General features: G+C 44.0%; 1 protein-coding gene across 1 annotated transcript in view; it reads left to right on the top strand.

Annotated features, from left to right (window-relative positions):
- ADARB2 (adenosine deaminase RNA specific B2 (inactive)) overlaps positions 1-19,053 on the top strand; it is a 1,046,420-nt gene that overhangs the window by 718,203 nt on the left and 309,164 nt on the right. The window lies entirely within an intron of this gene.

The raw sequence follows: 19,053 nt of genomic DNA on the forward strand, positions 1-19,053 counted from the left end.
GCACTACCAAGCTAATTACCCCAGGTCATCACACAAGGTCAGGTGGTTGTCTGATTCTCCAGTGGGTGATATTTATTCACCAGCATTTTTTGTCAAATCTAGTCAAAAATGGTATGATTTTAAAATGTTGGCAACTATAAATATAAGTAACTAACAAACTACAGTATCAGTCTACAAAAGGAAAAAAAAAGACAGAGTGCACCAGTTTCCTCCCACTGTGCGATAACCTACTCTAAGGGTTAATTGTCTACTGACAAAATGGACCCAAAGGTTGTGACCTTATGTGATAGGGAATTTAGGATGTGAGCTCCACTAGAGCAGGGACTGGTGCCAATTATTGAATACTCTATGTGCTGCGATATATAATATGACTGGCGCTTTATATCTTAATATGAAATTATTAAATAAATAATAATACAGGCCCTGCATCTCTTTGATTTCAGATTATACTTTTTTGCCATGAATCTAGGACTGCATGTAATGTCATAAACATTTGATACATACTATTTCCAAACAAGATTATATTCTATTGAATCTGGTCCAATATAGAGCCATCTGTTCAGCATCAGGCTATTCATGATGATTTATTAAATATTATTGATCACATTTCAAATGCAAGCAGCAACAGTTTATCAAGCAAGGTTTGATAACTGAGTCCCCCCAGCAACAGCTGGAGCAGGTAATTGAAACATAATTGTGCCCTTACGTTAATCAATACACATGGGCAATTCATACTCATTTAATACTCTACATTAAAAAAAAATTTTTATTTCCCATACAAAATTGGCCCCAAACAGTATGGGCTCTAAGAGGACGTAAATCATCTTCAATAACAGCTTTCACAGTCAACTCCCCGTTTAAAATGTCCCTTTGACCTGACGGGCTGCAGTATTCAGCTAGATAGCGAGAAACAGCCTGATGTGCATTGCATTAAATTGAAAACCTAAATCTCAGTCTAAAAATGCTGATCTCATTTTATCAACTCCACCAATCATATGGAAATGGCTGATTTTGCACAGGTCGGACATGCAAAACATACCGAAAGAACAACAATGAGGTGTGAATTCAGTAAATAATAGAATTGTACTGTATTACTGTAGTTAGAAGAAGTGTGCTCTCCCTGGGGTAAATTTACTAAGGTCCCGATTTTGACCGAGATGCCGTTTTTTCATCAAAGTGTCATCTCGGTAATTTACTAAGCAATAATCACGGCAGTGATGAGGGCATTCGTAATTTTTTGGAAGTCCAACAAAAAAAATACAAATGAATACACCATCGGTCAAAACGCGGCTGTTTAAGTATGAATCTCGGTAATTTACTAAGAAGTGCAAAGTATAAAAAAAAAAAAACACTGCCGTGAAAAATTACAACTCGTAAAAAAGTGCTAAAAAAAACAGACCTGCTTTTTTTTTCCGTGATTGGATAGGCATGCACGGATCCATGAGATCCGTGCATGTATATCAGTGGGAAGTGGTGGGAAAGTGATTATTTTCTCAATAAAAATTGCGTGGGGTCCCCCCTCCTAAGCATAACCAGCCTCGGGCTCTTTGAGCCGATCCTGGTTGCAGAAATATGGTGAAAAAAATGACAGGAGTTCCCCCATATTTAAGCAACCAGCATCGGGCTCTGCGCCTGGTCCTGGTTCCAAAAATACGGGGGACAAAAAGAGTAGGGGTCCCCCGTATTTTTAAAACCAGCACCGGGCTCCACTAGCTGGACAGATAATGCCACAGCCGGGGGTCACTTTTATATAGTGCCCTGCGGCCGTGGCATCAAAAATCCAACTAGTCACCCCTGGCCGGGGTACCCTGGGGGAGTGGGGACCCCTTCAATCAAGGGGTCCCCCCCCCAGCCACCCAAGGGCCAGGGGTGAAGCCCGAGGCTGTCCCCCCCCCATCCAATGGGCTGCGGATGGGGGGGCTGATAGCCTTTTGTGATAATGAAAAGATATTGTTTTTAGTAGCAGTACTACAAGGCCCAGCAAGCCTCCCCCGCATGCTGGTACTTGGAGAACCACAAGTACCAGCATGCGGCGGAAAAACGGGCCCGCTGGTACCTGTAGTACTATTACTAAAAAAATACCCAAAAAAACACAAGACACACACCGTGAAAGTAAAGATTTATTACATACATGCACACAAACATACATACATACTTACCTTATGTTCACACGAGGGTCTGTCCTCTTCTCCAGTAGAATCCAAGGGGTACCTGTTGAATAAATTCTACTCACCAGATCCCGGGTCCCAGGGTCCTCGGGGCAACCATTTGTAATCCAGGTACTTGCATAAAATAAGAAAACGGAAAGCCGAGCCACGAACTGAAAGGGGCCCCATGTTTTCACATGGGACTCCTTTCCCCGAATGCCAGAAACCCACTCTGACTTCTGTCTAAGTGGGTTTCTTCAGCCAATCAGGGAGCGCTACGTTGTAGCACCCTCCTGATCGGCTGTGTGCTCCTGTACTGTCTGACAGGCGGCACACGGCAGTGTTACAATGTAGCGCCTATGCGCTCCATTGTAACCAATGGTGGGAACTTTCTGCCCTGCGGTTGACCTAAAGTGACGTCACCGCTGAGCAGAAAGTTCCCACCATTGGTTACAATGGAGCGCATAGGCGCTACATTGTAACACTGCCGTGTGCCGCCTGTCACTCAGTACAGGAGCACACAGCCGATCAGGAGAGTGCTACAACGTAGCGCTCCCTGACTGGCTGAAGAAACCCACTTAGACATCAGTCAGAGTGGGTTTCTGGCATTCGGGGAAAGGAGTACCATGTGAAAACATGGGGCCCCTTTCAGTTCGTGGCTCGGCTTTCCGTTTTGTTATTTTATTCAAGTACCTGGATTACAAATGGTTGCCCCGAGGACCCTGGGACCCGGGATCTGGTGAGTAGAATTTATTCAACAGGTACCCCTTGGATTCTACTGGAGAAGAGGACAGACCCTCGTGTGAACATAAGGTAAGTATGTATGTATGTTTGTGTGCATGTATGTAATAAATCTTTACTTTCACGGTGTGTGTGTCTTGTCATTTTTTGGGTATTTTTTTTAGTAGTAGTACTACAGGTACCAGCGGGCCCGTTTTTCCGCCGCATGCTGGTACTTGTGGTTCTCCAAGTACCAGCATGCGGGGGAGGCTTGCTGGGCCTTGTAGTACTGCTACTAAAAACAATATCTTTTCATTATCACAAAAGGCTATCAGCCCCCCCATCCGCAGCCCATTGGATGGGGGGGGACAGCCTCGGGCTTCACCCCTGGCCCTTGGGTGGCTGGGGGGGGGACCCCTTGATTTAAGGGGTCCCCACTCCCCCAGGGTACCCCGGCCAGGGGTGACTAGTTGGATTTTTGATGCCACGGCCGCAGGGCACTATATCAAAGTGACCCCCGGCTGTGGCATTATCTGTCCAGCTAGTGGAGCCCGGTGCTGGTTTTAAAAATACGGGGGACCCCTACTCTTTTTGTCCCCCGTATTTTTGGAACCAGGACCAGGCGCAGAGCCCGATGCTGGTTGCTTAAATATGGGTGAACCCCTGACAATTTTTTCCCCATATTTCTGCAACCAGGATCGGCTCAAAGAGCCCGAGGCTGGTTATGCTTAGGAGGGGGGACCCCACGCAATTTTTTTATTGGATTTTACAGTGTTTAATTTAAAAAAAAAAAAAAATGAACCCCAGCACGGATCACACAGATCCGGCCGAGATTCATTGTAAAAAAGTCGGCAGTGTTTTGCTAATCACTGCCGTAAAAATTAAAAAAAAAACACGAATGACATCGACATCGGAACAAAAGAAAAACCCGAATACGGCAGCTTAGTAAATCCGTCGTAACAAATTCAAAAAGTTGCAGTTTTACACTTTCGATGTCATTCGTGATTGAACTTTGACCTGAAACGGGAAAATATGAATGTTAGTAAATTTACCCCACTGTCTATATTTCATTTAGGCACAGCCAAGATCTTCATGTTAAACACACACATGCACACTATATACATACATGCATACACATGTGTGTATATACATACATACATACATACATACAGTATGTGTATGTATATACAGTACAAACAGTACACACTTATCTTAATGACAAATAGGAAGGTAGGAAAGAACGGCACTCGCAAGTAAAAGAAAGGTGAAAAAAGGGGTTACATTTTTTAAAACATGTACTACATAGGTAATAGCCCAATGTTCATTATAATCAGCAAGATTTTCCTCAGGGGCATACATACAAATGCAAACATGAGTTTAACATAGTAAAGAAGACACCCGAAGACAGTTAAAATAGAGTATGACAACACTGCTAAAGTACCTTCTGTGCAGGGCCATAACTAGGTATGTGCGGAGTGTGCCACCGCACATTGGCCCTCATTCCGAGTTGATCGCTAGCTGCCGTTGTTCGCAGCGCAGCGAACAGGCTAAAAATCGGCATTTCTGCGCATACGTATGGGCCGCAGTGCGCACGCGCGATGTACTTTCACACAAAACTATGCAGTTTCACACAAGGCCAGGCAACGCTTTTCAGTCGCTCTGCTGATCGTAGAGTGATTGACAGGAAGTGGGTGTTTCTGGGTGGTAACTGGCCGTTTTCCGGGAGTGTGCTAAAAAACGCAGGCGTGTCAGGTAAAAACGCAGGCGTGCCTGGGGAAACGGGGGAGTGGCTGGCCGAACGCAGGGCATGTTTGTGACGTCAAACCAGAAACCAAACAAGAAAAAGAACAAAGATGGGAGCGCTGATGGTATCTCTTAAAGACACACCTTAATAATTAATTATTAATACTCATCACCAATGCAGACTAAATAAAATAACAATTTTTAATTTTCCACATAAAAAAACAAAAACACAAAAGTAACATTAAAATGCTAATGAGGTATTGTTCAGATGAAAAAACAATAGAAAACACCTAAAAGAGTTTCTATCTAATTTCCTTTTCCCTAATAAAACCTTTCAAGCTCTATTGTAGATATTGCACATAGTTCTTATTTATTACCAAAGAGTCCTCCGAACGGATCCGGATGTTAAGTTGTGCTAGCCAAATAGGGATACTGTATCGTTTTTGCACATATAATTGTATCTATATTATTTTCTAAATAAAGTTCTTCCACATGTGCTACAGTGTAGCAAGGTATAATCAGCTGATAACAATGTCCACTCGTGAGTGTTATGAACAAAGAATCCCTAGCACACAGACCTTTTGTGGATGGTTTACTTGGGTCCCACGGCACTGCTGCCTCTTGAATACCTCCTACTGGACCCGCCAGCGTTTTACAACATGGGAGGAGGAGGAGGATTTTAGTCCGTGCACTTCATGTGGTCCCGTTACCTTACTGACGTCAGTGCTGTGTTGGATTCCTGTTCAGAAATAGTGTGCACAGCGGCACTCCGTTGTTACTATTGTGTTTTTTGTTTTTTTATGTGGAAAATTAAAAATTGTTATTTTATTTAGTCTGCATTGGTGATGAGTATTAATAATTAATTATTAAGGTGTGTCTTTAAGAGATACCATCAGCGCTCCCATCTTTGTTCTTTTTCTTGTTTTTTTCCAATGCAGGGGTGCAAATACCCTTCATTCTGGGCAGCAGCAGTGGCATCATTTTAGATATACCTTTAAGAAATTAAATAACTAGGTGAAATTTCTCCACCAGGAGGTCAGCGCAAAACCTTTTTTCTTGTTATTGTCAGAAACCAAACAGTCTGAAGTGATCGCAAGGAAGGAGTAGGTCTGCAGCTACTCTGAAACTGCTTGAAAAAATGTCAGCACTATTCTGCAGATCAATGTAGTGTTTGTTTTTTACAAAGTGCAAGTGGATTCATATAGGGGGTCATTCCGAGTTGTTCGTTCGTTATTTTTTTCTCGCAACGGAGCGATTAGTCGCTAATGCGCATGCGCAGTGTCCGCAGTGCGACTGTGCCAAGTAAATTTGCTATGCAGTTAGGTTTTTTACTCACGGCATTACGAGGTTTTTTCTTCGTTCTGGTGATCGTAATGTGATTGACAGGAAGTGGGTGTTTCTGGGCGGAAACTGGCCGTTTTATGGGTGTGTGCGAAAAAACGCTACCGTTTCTGGGAAAAACGCGGGAGTGGCTGGAGAAACGGAGGAGTGTCTGGGCGAACGCTGGGTGTGTTTGTGACGTCAAACCAGGAACGAAACTGACTGAACTGATCGCAGATGCCGAGTAAGTCTGGAGCTACTCAGAAACTGCTAAGAAGTGTCTATTCGCAATTCTGCTAATCTTTCGTTCGCAATTTTGATAAGCTAAGATTCACTCCCAGTAGGCGGCGGCTTAGCGTGTGCAAAGCTGCTAAAAGCAGCTTGCGAGCGAACAACTCGGAATGACCCCCATAATTAGAAATCTCATAGTTTTCATGCAGAATCAAATAGCTCAATCAGAAAGGTGTTTGACTGGAATCAGAGGCGGATTTAGACCTCATAGGCCACTAATTTTATCAGGCAAACAGGCCCCTGCCCAGTCAGTGTATGCCCCAATTGTAGCAGGCAGATGGTAGTGGTACTAGTGTAATTAATATCACATGGCAGACACTGGGCACAGGCAGGCGCAGGCAAACACTGAACATTTACCTCACCCTCCTCTCTCCTCCTCTCCTCTCTCACAACACACTGAATAGGACACAGGCGAACGCTGGAGCTGGCACCCAGAAGCTGTCTAATTACTGACAGACAGGGGCGGATGGGGAAGTGGCCCTGGAAACATTTCTGAAAGTGGCCCCACTGAGGCATGGCCATAAGCAAATATTGAAGAGGTTATCAGACAATTAGCCCTAGTGCTGACAGCATCCCAGTGATTACCTCACAGTTTTCTGATCACCCGGAAAAGGGGACATGGCCTCGCCTGCGAGCCACTCTCCCTGTTTGTCATGCTGGGGGCATGCCCAGCGCACCAGTAGTGTTGGCGTGGAAGGTAAATAAAGGAAAAAAAGGAAAATGGCACCCCTAGAAGTATGTTCACTACAAATGACGCATTAACCTACAGTAATAATTTATCTTGTCACATGCAAGAATAGCAGCAGCCTCTGTACTACTTACACACTGGGATAGGACTGAGGAGGACTCTCTGTGTGTCTCTATCTCTAGACCCAAATGGTTTAGTTACATAACAGGTTACACAAGACTCAGACACCCAAGCAGGGAAAAGGAGAAGCTGGGATCCCTGTGTCACTTACAGCACTCTCCCCCTCCTATATCTACTCTGGTCAGAAAGTTCTGTCAGTAGCTCATGAAACATGATACTCCTGTGTCTCTGCCTGCACTGCACACTGTCCTGCTCACATTGTGGCTGTTGGTTCTGCTGCTGCTTAAGAGGGAAAGCTAGTGATGTCAGTGTGCCTCTTAATCTGGATATGCGGACATGGGAACACTGACCTGTTATTGCTGCACTCTCCTGGCCCTGCACACCAACAGCAGCTCCTAAACACACCAACAGCAGCATCCTGAGCAGCCCGTCAGTCGCCAGCGGCTGCTACAATCTGGTGTATCCGGAAGAGGCTGCCAGCTATCCCTGTATGGCCATGAAAAGTGTGGTGGAGTGGGGTTTTTTCTGTGGTGGTGCAGTGCGGGTAAGACATCAGCCCCGCACTGTACTCTACTGAGGCAGCCAACATCACTGAGACGCCGAGCTGTGAGCAACTGGAGGCGGGGCCTCCCTCCAGCTGAGCTCACTCTGGTTATGCGCAGCAGCCCGGTCCCAATCAGCGCTATTCGGGACACATTCTTAAGAATAAAAATAAAATGAAACGGGGGGTTGGTTTGGCGGCTGCCTGCGCAGGGGCAAACGCAGGATTTACTGGAGTGGGGGGGGGGGGGGGTTTCCATATTGCACACATATGCACATTGCAAACTCATACATTGCACACGCATGCATAACACATCATACTTACAGACTTTCTAGCTGTCCCCATACTCACAAATACATAGTACACCATACACACTGCACACACACACATATACATAGCACACTATACACATACATAGTACACCACATTGCACACACACAAAATAAATCTAGTAAGCATCATTTATTTAAGACCCCCCGACGCGAGAGCCAAGTCACACATTTGTCTATCTAGCTCTGGCTCCGGGAAACACCACCGACTCCCGGCTGCAGGTCTTAGAGGGGCTGGGAGCTGACGCTGCAGCTCTCTCTACAGTCAGCCAGCCTCCCTGTCAGTGTGGAGAGCAGGCAGCGCATTACTGACCCAGCTGCCTGCGGTCTGCACCATCTCACCCTGCACGCCAAAAGAATGTTAAAAAGAAAAATGTGAGCTGCGCGATAGATCGGCGGGCATGGAAGGTTTCCAGGTACCCGGAACACCCCCCTCCTTGCATGCGCGGATGCAGCTGCCGGGAGTATTATTCTGTGCTGCCAATCACAAATGGCTCCGTGTTCGTGGGCCCCTTGAGGCACCAAGGGCCCTAAGCGGGTGCCTTGGTTGCCTAGCGCTAAATCTGCCACTGACTGGAATGCGACAGTTTATGGGTCTGAATCCTCTGTATGGCAGTATATTGAAACGTATTATTTACTAAAGGGTATTGTAACTGGATAACAACGAGTTCTCAAGTTAAGTGCATGAATGTTGGGGGGGGGGGGGGGGGCAACAATTCTCTTTCTTGAACAGAGCACCAAAAAGTCTGGCTACAGCACTCCTTGTGTGTCATTTAATCTCATAGGCTACAGTGCATCATAGTTCAAATACATGGGAGATTTGAATTGATAACAACCCCAAATCATTCCATGTATACACCATCTTTGCATTGCAATATATGGAACATCAATTAGACAGTATGTCTTCATAGTACCTTACACAATTAAGTACAAATAAGATAAATTAATGATATGGTGCAGACAAAAAGACAACTCAGTTGACATTTTGACTATTGGACTGTAGTAATAGTAACAGTCTTTACAAAGGTGATTGGCATCAATGCAGCAATTTAAAAACTCATCAACAGGCAGCCCTAACACTTAACTTTAAGGCATGAGAAATACTGCGGTCGATGCCGCTGCACAGTCATAGACATCAATACAGTGGTCAGAGTGGCAAGATGAAGAGAAACTTCAACTTAAGAACCCCATACATCAGCAATCACAAAAAAAAATTATTCTGCAGATTCTGAGATTTTTCCCCAAATTGAAGGATTCACCAATCCACTAATCTGCACCCATACGTACATTGCAGGTATTTTTTCAATGATTTGCAGATCATTTTTAACAAATACAGATCTGCCAATCTTAAAAGACTCATCAGTTTACTAGAAAAGGTCTGCAAATCTGCTGATTGTTACCATATACTAGCAAACTACAGCCCCAAATTGATCTATGAAATTTCAATATGTTGGAAACCTGATTTAACATTACCAATCGATTATTATTGGTCTGAATGCGCAATCTGTGAACCCCATACATTGCAGATTTATTTGCACAATTATCTGCAAACAGACCCAATTGATTGCTGATGTATGGGGGTCTTAAGTCGTACAACAAAGTCACACAGGCACATGTCAACAGACGTACATGTGTGTAGAATCACCAATTAAACTGGCCAGTATCTCATATATATCACTGCAATAATGTCACACATTAACAAAATGATATGTAAATAAAGATATTCCTGTATTTAAAAGAAAAAGAAATCAAAAGCTTACAAAGAAGCATATACGGAAAATAAGTTACCATTACATATAGCGGTCGGCCCTGCACTGACGGTTGTAGTGACAGTGTTGTACACATGTAACAGACCATCTGTGCCTTCTCAGAGGGTATCCGGACTCCAGGTCGACAGCACAAAGGTCGACACACCTTAGGTCGCCGCCAATTGGTCGACACACCTTAGGTTGACATGGACAAAAGGTCGACATGGACAAAAGGTCGACAGGAACAAGGTCGACATGGAAAAAGGTCGACATGAGGTTTTCACGATTTTTTTCTTTTTTTTGAACCTTTTCATACTTAACGATCCACGTGGACTACGATTGGAACGGTAAAGTGTGCCGAGCGAAGCGGTAGCGGAGCGAAGGCACCATGCCCAAAGCATGGCGAGCGAAGCGAGCCATGCGAGGGGACGCGGTGCACTAATTGGGGTTCCCGGTCACTCTACGAAGAAAACGACACCAAAAAAACATAAAAAACTCATGTCGACCTTTTTCCATGTCGACCTTGTTCCTGTCGACCTTTTGTCCATGTCGACCTTTTATACACGTCGACCTAAGGTGTGTCGACCAATTGGCGTCGACCTAAGGTGTGTCGACCTTTGTGCTGTCGACCCTCAGTCCCAGACCCTTTCCGTCTATTTACGCTTGATTGTTATTTTTACATACAGGAATACTGTAACATTATTTACACATTTTATTATTTTGTAGAGGTGGAATAATTTTGCAGTGATTTACATTAGACAGTAACTGGTCAGTTGGTGGTTTTATACACATGAGCATGTTTTTTTATATGTATTCTCTGAGAGGGTCTGGGACTGAGGGTCGACAGCATACAAATCTTAGTACTACATTTAGTAGAGATAGTTGGAGTGAGTGTCGCACACATGTAACGGACCTGCTGCCCCTGTTGTCACTGTAACCTTTGTGATGGACATATGACCTTTAATCCAGTTATAGGTGCGTGTACACTATAATTCACACATATGCATAAACCTTAAATAACAACAAATAAATATTGAAAACTGATAAAGTAAACAAAGTAAACATAAGAATATAAATAAAAGTCCATAAACTAATTTTCGCAGCCGTGCAAACGCATAGTCGCCGTCCACGGGGGAGTGTATTTTCGCTTTGCAAGTGTGCGAACGCCTTTGCAGCCGAGCGCAACAAAAAAAAATTGTGCAGTTTCAGAGTAGCTCTGGACTTACCCAGCCCTTGCGATCACTTCAGTCTTTTTGGTGGAGGAATTGACGTCAGACACCCGCCCTGCAAACGCCTGGACACGCCTGCGTTTTCCCAAACACTCCCTGAAAACGGTCAGTTGACACCCATAAACGCCCTCTTTCTGTCAATCACCTTGCGTTCGGCTGTGCAAATGAAATCTTCACTAAATCTATCGCCCAGCACCGATCCTCTTTGTACCCATATGACGCGTCTGCGCATTGCGTAGCATACGCATGCGCAGTTTTGCCATTTTTTTACCTGATCGCTGTGCTTCGAAAATCATCAGCGAGCGATCAACTCGGAATGACCCCCTGTGTCAGGTAGACACCATCTTTGCATTGCTATATATGGAAAATCAATTAGACAGTATGTCTTCATGAATATTACTTTACACTTACTAGTCATGGTGACAGAACTCATGTTGTGATAGTTGAGGAGAGCCACATACTCTAAGGATATTTCTTTTTTTCAATCACCGAACAGTGTTAAATACACTGTCAGTCATTAAAAATAACCATTTATCTAAAACACTGGAGACATGAAGTCCTTCTGTTAACACTATCATTGTTTGAGTTTAGAGTGAACCCTATCACAAGCAGGAAGATTTCTGGCTATGGCCACCTGTCAGCGAACAAAAGCTTTACACTTTTTTAATTCATTGTATTTGCTCCTAAATCACAAACACATAATGTAATATTATTTGAAAAAATCTACAGTGTATTTTGGTCATGTACTATGTAGCAGATGAACTAAGCCTTGGAGAGTGATAAAGTGGAGAGAGTTAAAGTGTCAGCCAATCAGCTCCTAACTGCCTGAGAGTTAATTTTGGCACATAAAAGAGATTCGTTAGACAGGTGACTAGGTTTGGTTTTGGAGGTGGAGAAGAGGGTTATCAGAATCGTAATTCCCTCCAGAGTCAAAAAATATTTTCCAAGGATGGAAGACAGCTAAAAAAGAACACATAAAAAAAACCATTAGATAAAATTGTGGTCCTCTGAAGACAACCAGGTGGCACTACAATGTAGTAGTTGTAGTAGTAGTAGTAGTAGTAGTAGTAGTAGTAGTAGTAGTAGTACCAGGGCAGGATTCATCTTGTCCAATAATTGTATGCATTATACTGTAGTGGTATAGACAACTCATAATTACAGACATTCTCACTGTCCTTCTGGGAAGAGGCAGGCAGGTGGGAGATCCAGGGGGTAGTGGCACAGTAAGATGGGAAGTGCAGGTCATAGGGAAAATCAAGTCATCGAAACATCCAAACCACTCACTTAACTCAGGAAGAGGGCAGCAGCGAGGGGCCTTTAGGACACCACTTCCCCACTTTTTCAAATATCTAGAGGAGCCTCCCTTGATTGGGGAGCCTCCTGGAAGTTTTGAGAGAGTAAGCAAGCATGATACAACTGTAGTTGCAGGGTGGCCCTCTTGACTCGTGGGCCTGTGTGTACTGCGACCCTGCACCCAGGATGCAAAAGCCTGGTCTGTTCTATCTTCATTGGTCAAAACAGGGAGGATAGGATTTATACAACACTTGGGTCTAAGTCTATGTTTTAGTATCTGTGTTCATTTTTATTGTGTAGACATTCTCTATCTTGCAGTCTATGGAAAGCTCACACAGGAATCAATTACATAGTAGTTTTATTTCAGTGGACAGCTTTCTGGGGGCCTCATTTATGATATGCAGAATGACAGAGCAGCACAAATCTTACGTTCTGTCCAAATTGATTTGCCCAGGTATGCCTAAACTTCCACCACAGTGCATGACAGAAACAAAGGATTGCACCAGTCAATGGGTTGAATTGGGTGCATCGTGGACTGGATAGGCACTACTATTTTTGATGAGCAATACTAATATGAGACTTTTTTTTATTTTGTGGACTGGAAGCATTTAGTGTCAAGCATGTAGTGTGCTTTGTTAATTACGAGACAACTATTTTTAGCTTTACTTATTCCTTATGGAAAATAGTGGAAATTAAATCCCAATCTAAAATGTAAAATTACATCTGTTTTGGTGCTGTAGGGTTGTTCCCCACATTTGGTGATGTGGGGCTCTCTTTTAAAGTGGCAATATTCACTTTGCCCCCAGATTGGTCATATTCTTCCGATAACCTTTGCCTTATATTGCCAGTAAATGCAGTGACTGCAGGTGATTTGAGTCACACTGCTCTTTCTCTCCTGCAATTGAGAAGAAATTGTGTTTTGTTTATACCCAGGGAAATATACATATATGTCTCAAGTAGCTTTAGGGCTGTAACACCCCATTAGCAATGTCATTGGTACTGTAGCTATGGTGTAATGGTTAGTATTACTGCCTCACACTGGGGTCATGGGCTCGATTCCCAACATGGCCCTAACTGTTTAGAGTTTGAAAATTCTCCCTGTGCTTGTGTGTTTTCACTCCAGGTACTCCGGTTTTCTCCCACACTCCAAAAATATACTGGTAGGTTAATTGGCATCAACCAAAATTAACACTGATGTGAATGGCCAAATATTCTCTGTAAACCGATGCGGAATATGTGCGCTATATAAATAACTGGAAATAAATAATAATGAATTCATAGGCTGCAATTTCATGCATATTGGTCCAGACTTCAAAATGGCTGCCTTCACTGGGTGAGAGTTACAGCTGTATCTCTCTGTTGCACACCATTCATTATATACAGCTCAATGTATACCTTTCGACAATTGTCAATCTCACACATGGGCATATTGATGCAGCATAATGGGAATGTGCTTATTTAGGAATGGGTTTGTTAGGTCAACACTCATTAGGTCAACCAATATTGGTCGACATGCAGTTGGTCGACACATGGAAAAGGTCGACGTGGTCGGCATGTCGACTTGGCAAAGGTCGACATGCGTGTATTCAGTTTTTTTGGTGTAATTTTCTTCGTAAACTGACCGGGAACCCCAATCAGTGCACCGCTTTGCTCACCATGCTTCGGACAAGGTGCTTCGCTCTGCTACTGCTCGGCACAGGTTACTATTTCCAATCGTAGTCTACGTGGATCGTAAAGTATGAAAACTTTTTAAATTTTTTTTAAAACTCATGTCGACCTTTTCATGTGTCGACATCTGCCATGTCGACCTAATGTTCATGTTGACCTTTTGCAGATGTCGACCTAATGCATGTAAGGTCGACCTAAGGACCGTAACCCATTATTTCATATTGGGTATGACCATTACCACAGTGTGTTAACATGTACTGGGGGGAAGGTGGGGGGGGGGGGGGCAGTTTTTCTGATGTTATTTCAACAGTGCAGCAGGGAAATACTTCCCTCAAATCGGACAAATACCTGAATTATAAGTCAGTGTGACAGTCCACTCAAATCAGGACTTTTTGGACAAATTTGGGACAGGTGAGTGGTATGTTCAGTGCCTTAAATACTCTATTAAACAAATTAAATCTTTTCAGCTCAAGTTGAGCATTTTTCTAGCAAATGGATAATGGCTGAATACTGGTTGTTATGGACCTGTGAATAAATATGATATCTGGCTTTCTGAATATCCATAGAAATGTATAAATAACAAAATCTTCCAAGGCCTATAAACCCTTTCTTCTTAATTGTGCGGTAATATTTTTTTTACTCATGGTACCAAGAAATCATAACATAAAAAGCTTTAATTTCTATGCAAAATAGATTTGATGATTGAGGTATAATTAAAATGGTAATTATAGCCCTCATACTCTATATTTGACTTAAAAAAAATAGGTTACAGTGGAAAGAAAGCTATTTAAGGAAACTGTTTGAAATGAATGTATTCAAGGCATATTAAATCCTTTTAGAATCCAGTTATTGATTTTTACATGCTTTCATGTGTAGTCGAAAACATTTTCTTCATTTATTTCAGTCGATGGGAATAATGCAAAATCATTGGGACGTGAAAAGCCCAAATGAGTGCAATATTCTGGATGGGGATATTTAATACAATAAATATTTGTAATGTCGGTAGAAATCGTTATGAGATGACTAATTATAGAGGCTCTCTGAGCTCAGTAAGGTTACAAAATGCTGGGTTTGGCTGGCACGCAGCTGATATGTTTTTGGGCTATGTCGCCACCTCACTCTGTGAGTGTAAAAATGACATTTTGCTTTTGATCCTTCACTGACTATTTAGACTTATGAAGAAAAAAAGAATCACCTACAGCCATACATCAAATGTCATGTGCGGCAGCGTAGTGGAACCATATCAATATTTCATGATGTATGGCTTGCTCGGAGGTTTCAGAAACAGTGACCGTGCCAAAAATGACACCAAGTATGCTTTGCGCTTACTCAACCATGATGTGAGCCTAGAGCAGCAGAAAATAGATGAGGATATTGTGTACATTTGCAAAAGTATTATTATTAGTAGACCTCTGAGACTGCATTGTGATACTGGAGCGTCTACAGTACTTGCAGGTAGTTTTCCATTGCTGTTGTTGATATTTAGTATACATGAGATATAGCTTTTGACTGCACATTGCTGCAGATAAATTGTTAAAACATGGATGTTCATATCATTCTTTCCAAAATCAGGACAGAGGGCCTGATTCAGAGATGGACAGTTTTGCACCTCATTGGATCACCATCGCGAACATTGCAATGTTTGTAGCATTGGCTATCTGAGTAAGCCCAAGCTTACTCAGACTGGCCACCTCCTGCCCCCTTACAAGGCCAGTAAATCTATATCGGAAGATGAAGATACTGACCTCGCCACTCCCAAAAAAAAACAGAGCTGACAAGCCCCCATTTTCTGGAAATGCAGGAAGTTCTGCTGCTCCCCAAATGACTGCAGCACATCAAATATTCTGCAATTTGGGGGCACTGCATGCAATCTCATAAGATTTGTTCTGCACATGTGTAGAATCAGAGTTACCTACCCTCCCTCATTCTGCAGGAGACTCCCTGAAATAGCAGCAATCTCCCTGACTCCCTGAATAGACCAACAATCTCCCTGATATTACCTTACCCCCATTATATAGTAGGGATGTGCACTTGAAATTTTTCGGGTTTTGTGTTTTGGTTTTGGGTTCGGTTCCGCGGCCGTGTTTTGGGTAGTGATGAGCGAGGTTCGGTTTTACTCGGTTTTACTCGGTTTTACTCGGTTCTCAAAACGGCATCTTATTGGCTATCCAAAACACGTGACATCCGTGAGCCAATAAGATGCCGTTTTGAGAACCGAGTAAAACCGAGTAAAACCGAGTAAAACCGAATCCGCTCATCACTAGTTTTGGGTTCGACCGCGTTTTGGCAAAACCTCACCGAATTTTTTTTGTCGGATTCGGGTGTTTTTTTCAAAAAACCCTAAAAAACAGCTTAAATCATAGAATTTGGGGGTCATTTTGATCCCAAAGTATTATTAACCTCAAAAACCATAATTTCCACTCATTTTCAGTCTATTCTGAATACCTCACACCTCACAATATTATTTTTAGTCCTAAAATTTGCACCGAGGTCGCTGGATGACTAAGCTAAGCGAACCTAGTGGCCGACACAAACACCTGGCCCATCTAGGAGTGGCACTGCAGTGTCACGCAGGATGGCCCTTCCAAAAAACACTCCCCAAACAGCACATGACGCAAAGAAGAAAAAAAGAGGCGCAATGAGGTAGCTGTGTGAGTAAGATAAGCGACCCTAGTGGCCGACACAAACACCTGGCCCATCTAGGAGTGGCACTGCAGTGTCACGCAGGATGGCCCTTCCAAAAAACACTCCCCAAACAGCACATGACGCAAAGAAGAAAAAAAGAGGCGCAATGAGGTAGCTGTGTGAGTAAGATAAGCGACCCTAGTGGCCGACACAAACACCTGGCCCATCTAGGAGTGGCACTGCAGTGTCACGCAGGATGGCCCTTCCAAAAAACACTCCCCAAACAGCACATGACGCAAATAAAAATGAAAGAAAAAAGAGGTGCAAGATGGAATTGTCCTTGGGCCCTCCCACCCACCCTTATGTTGTATAAACAGGACATGCACACTTTAACCAACCCATCATTTCAGTGACAGGGTCTGCCACACGACTGTGACTGAAATGACGGGTTGGTTTGGACCCCCACCGAAAAAGAAGCAATTAATCTCTCCTTGCACAAACTGGCTCTACAGAGGCAAGATGTCCACCTCATCATCATCCTCCGATATATCACCGTGTACATCCCGCTCCTCACAGATTATCAATTCGTCCCCACTGGAATCCACCATCTCAGCTCCCTGTGTACTTTGTGGAGGCAATTGCTGCTGGTCAATGTCTCCACGGAGGAATTGATTATAATTCATTTTAATGAACATCATCTTCTCCACATTTTCTGGAAGTAACCACGTACGCAGATTGCTGACAAGGTGAGCGGCGGCACTAAACACTCTTTCGGAGTACACACTTGTGGGAGGGCAACTTAGGTAGAATAAAGCCAGTTTGTGCAAGGGCCTCCAAATTGCCTCTTTTTCCTGCCAGTATAAGTACGGACTGTCTGACGTGCCTACTTGGATGCGGTCACTCATATAATCCTCCACCATTCTTTCAATGGTGAGAGAATCATATGCAGTGACAGTAGACGACATGTCCGTAATCGTTGGCAGGTCCTTCAGTCCGGACCAGATGTCAGCATCAGCAGTCGCTCCAGACTGCCCTGCATCACCGCCAGCGGGTGGGCTCGGAATTCTGAGCCTTTTCCTCGCACCCCCAGTTGCGGGAGAATGTGAAGGAGGAGATGTTGACAGGTCGCGTTCCGCTTGACTTGACAATTTTGTCACCAGCAGGTCTTTGAACCCCAGCAGACTTGTGTCTGCCGGAAAGAGAGATCCAAGGTAGGTTTTAAATCTAGGATCGAGCACGGTGGCCAAAATGTAGTGCTCTGATTTCAACAGATTGACCACCCGTGAATCCTGTCACGATCCGGGTATCTGGACGCCATTACTTACCCTTCAGATGCCTCCTAAGGCGGGCTCAGCGTTCCAGGACCGGATTCCGCTGTTCCTGAGTTTCCACATACAGAGTGGTCTTTTCATCAGCCGCGGCCTCCGCTGTGCCCGCGTGGTTAAATGTGCATCTATCAGCCTGGCGTCTCCTGTCTCCGGTGGCCGGCGCCGCCATTACTGTTTCCCAGACCACATGGATTACAAACCAAACTTCCCTCCAAGTGTCTGCATGGGCGCAGCCATCTTGGATTCTGTCATCTGATCATTTCCACCAATCTGCTGTCTGTGTTGTTGATTTGCATAATTGCCTAGCCAACCCCTTCCTTGCTGCAGGTATAAGTAAGCTGTACCTGAGCAAGGAAGACGTCAGTGCTTTGGTTGTCAAACCTAGTTCCTGTTTGTCTCTCTTCTATGATTGTCTTCCAGGTTCCAGCTCCTGTCTCAAGACTTCCACCATAGAGACCCGCACCAGCATTCCACCTGCGGTGTAGCCTGACTCTCCAATCCATTGTGGATTCATCTGTTTCCAGCTACAACACTACCTGCTTCCAGCCTCAGCTTCCAGCAGAGTACAGCTTCCCTTAAAGGGCCGGTGTCCTTTCTACACTTTACCACTCTCCACCGGAATTATTATTTCTCCGCTCTCAAGTTCTACATTTCAGTTCACATTTCATCGCTCCCAAAGTTCATTTATTATTTAACTGGTTCCAGCCAGTATCCACTCCGTGCTAACAACAGTCTGGTTCCAGCCAGTATCCACAGCAGCTGTTTTACCTTCAGCAACCCAGCTCTTCCTGGAACACCAGCTGGTACAATCCTGGGTTATCTCCATTGCTACAGCCGGGCCTGGTAAGGACTTTCCATCTAGAAGATCATAAGAACTATCTCACACTACCAGTGCCCTGTGGCTCCTGCCATGCTGTAGTACTCAGGAACTGTATTTATTCTTTGCTGACTTTTACGTTTTCTTTTATTGCTGCTGTGATGCGGAGTTGTCATAATAAACATCATTGACTTTTATCTAAGTTGTCGTGGTCACGCCTTCGGGCAGTTATTATTCATGTTACTTACATGTCCAGGGGTCTGATACAACCTCCCAGGTTCCGGTACATCTCAGCCCCTACAACTGAGGCTGCCTCCCGTCAGCTCAGGCCCTCAGTTGTGACAGTAAGCACTGACCTAATGAATCCAGCCGGAGACCAGGATCAAGCGGCCAGGCCGATGCAAGAACTGGCAGCCCGACTAGAACATCAGGAGGCTGCACAGGGC

Source organism: Pseudophryne corroboree, chromosome 5, assembly GCF_028390025.1.
Source record: "Pseudophryne corroboree isolate aPseCor3 chromosome 5, aPseCor3.hap2, whole genome shotgun sequence".
NCBI classification, from domain to species: Eukaryota; Metazoa; Chordata; class Amphibia; order Anura; family Myobatrachidae; genus Pseudophryne; species Pseudophryne corroboree.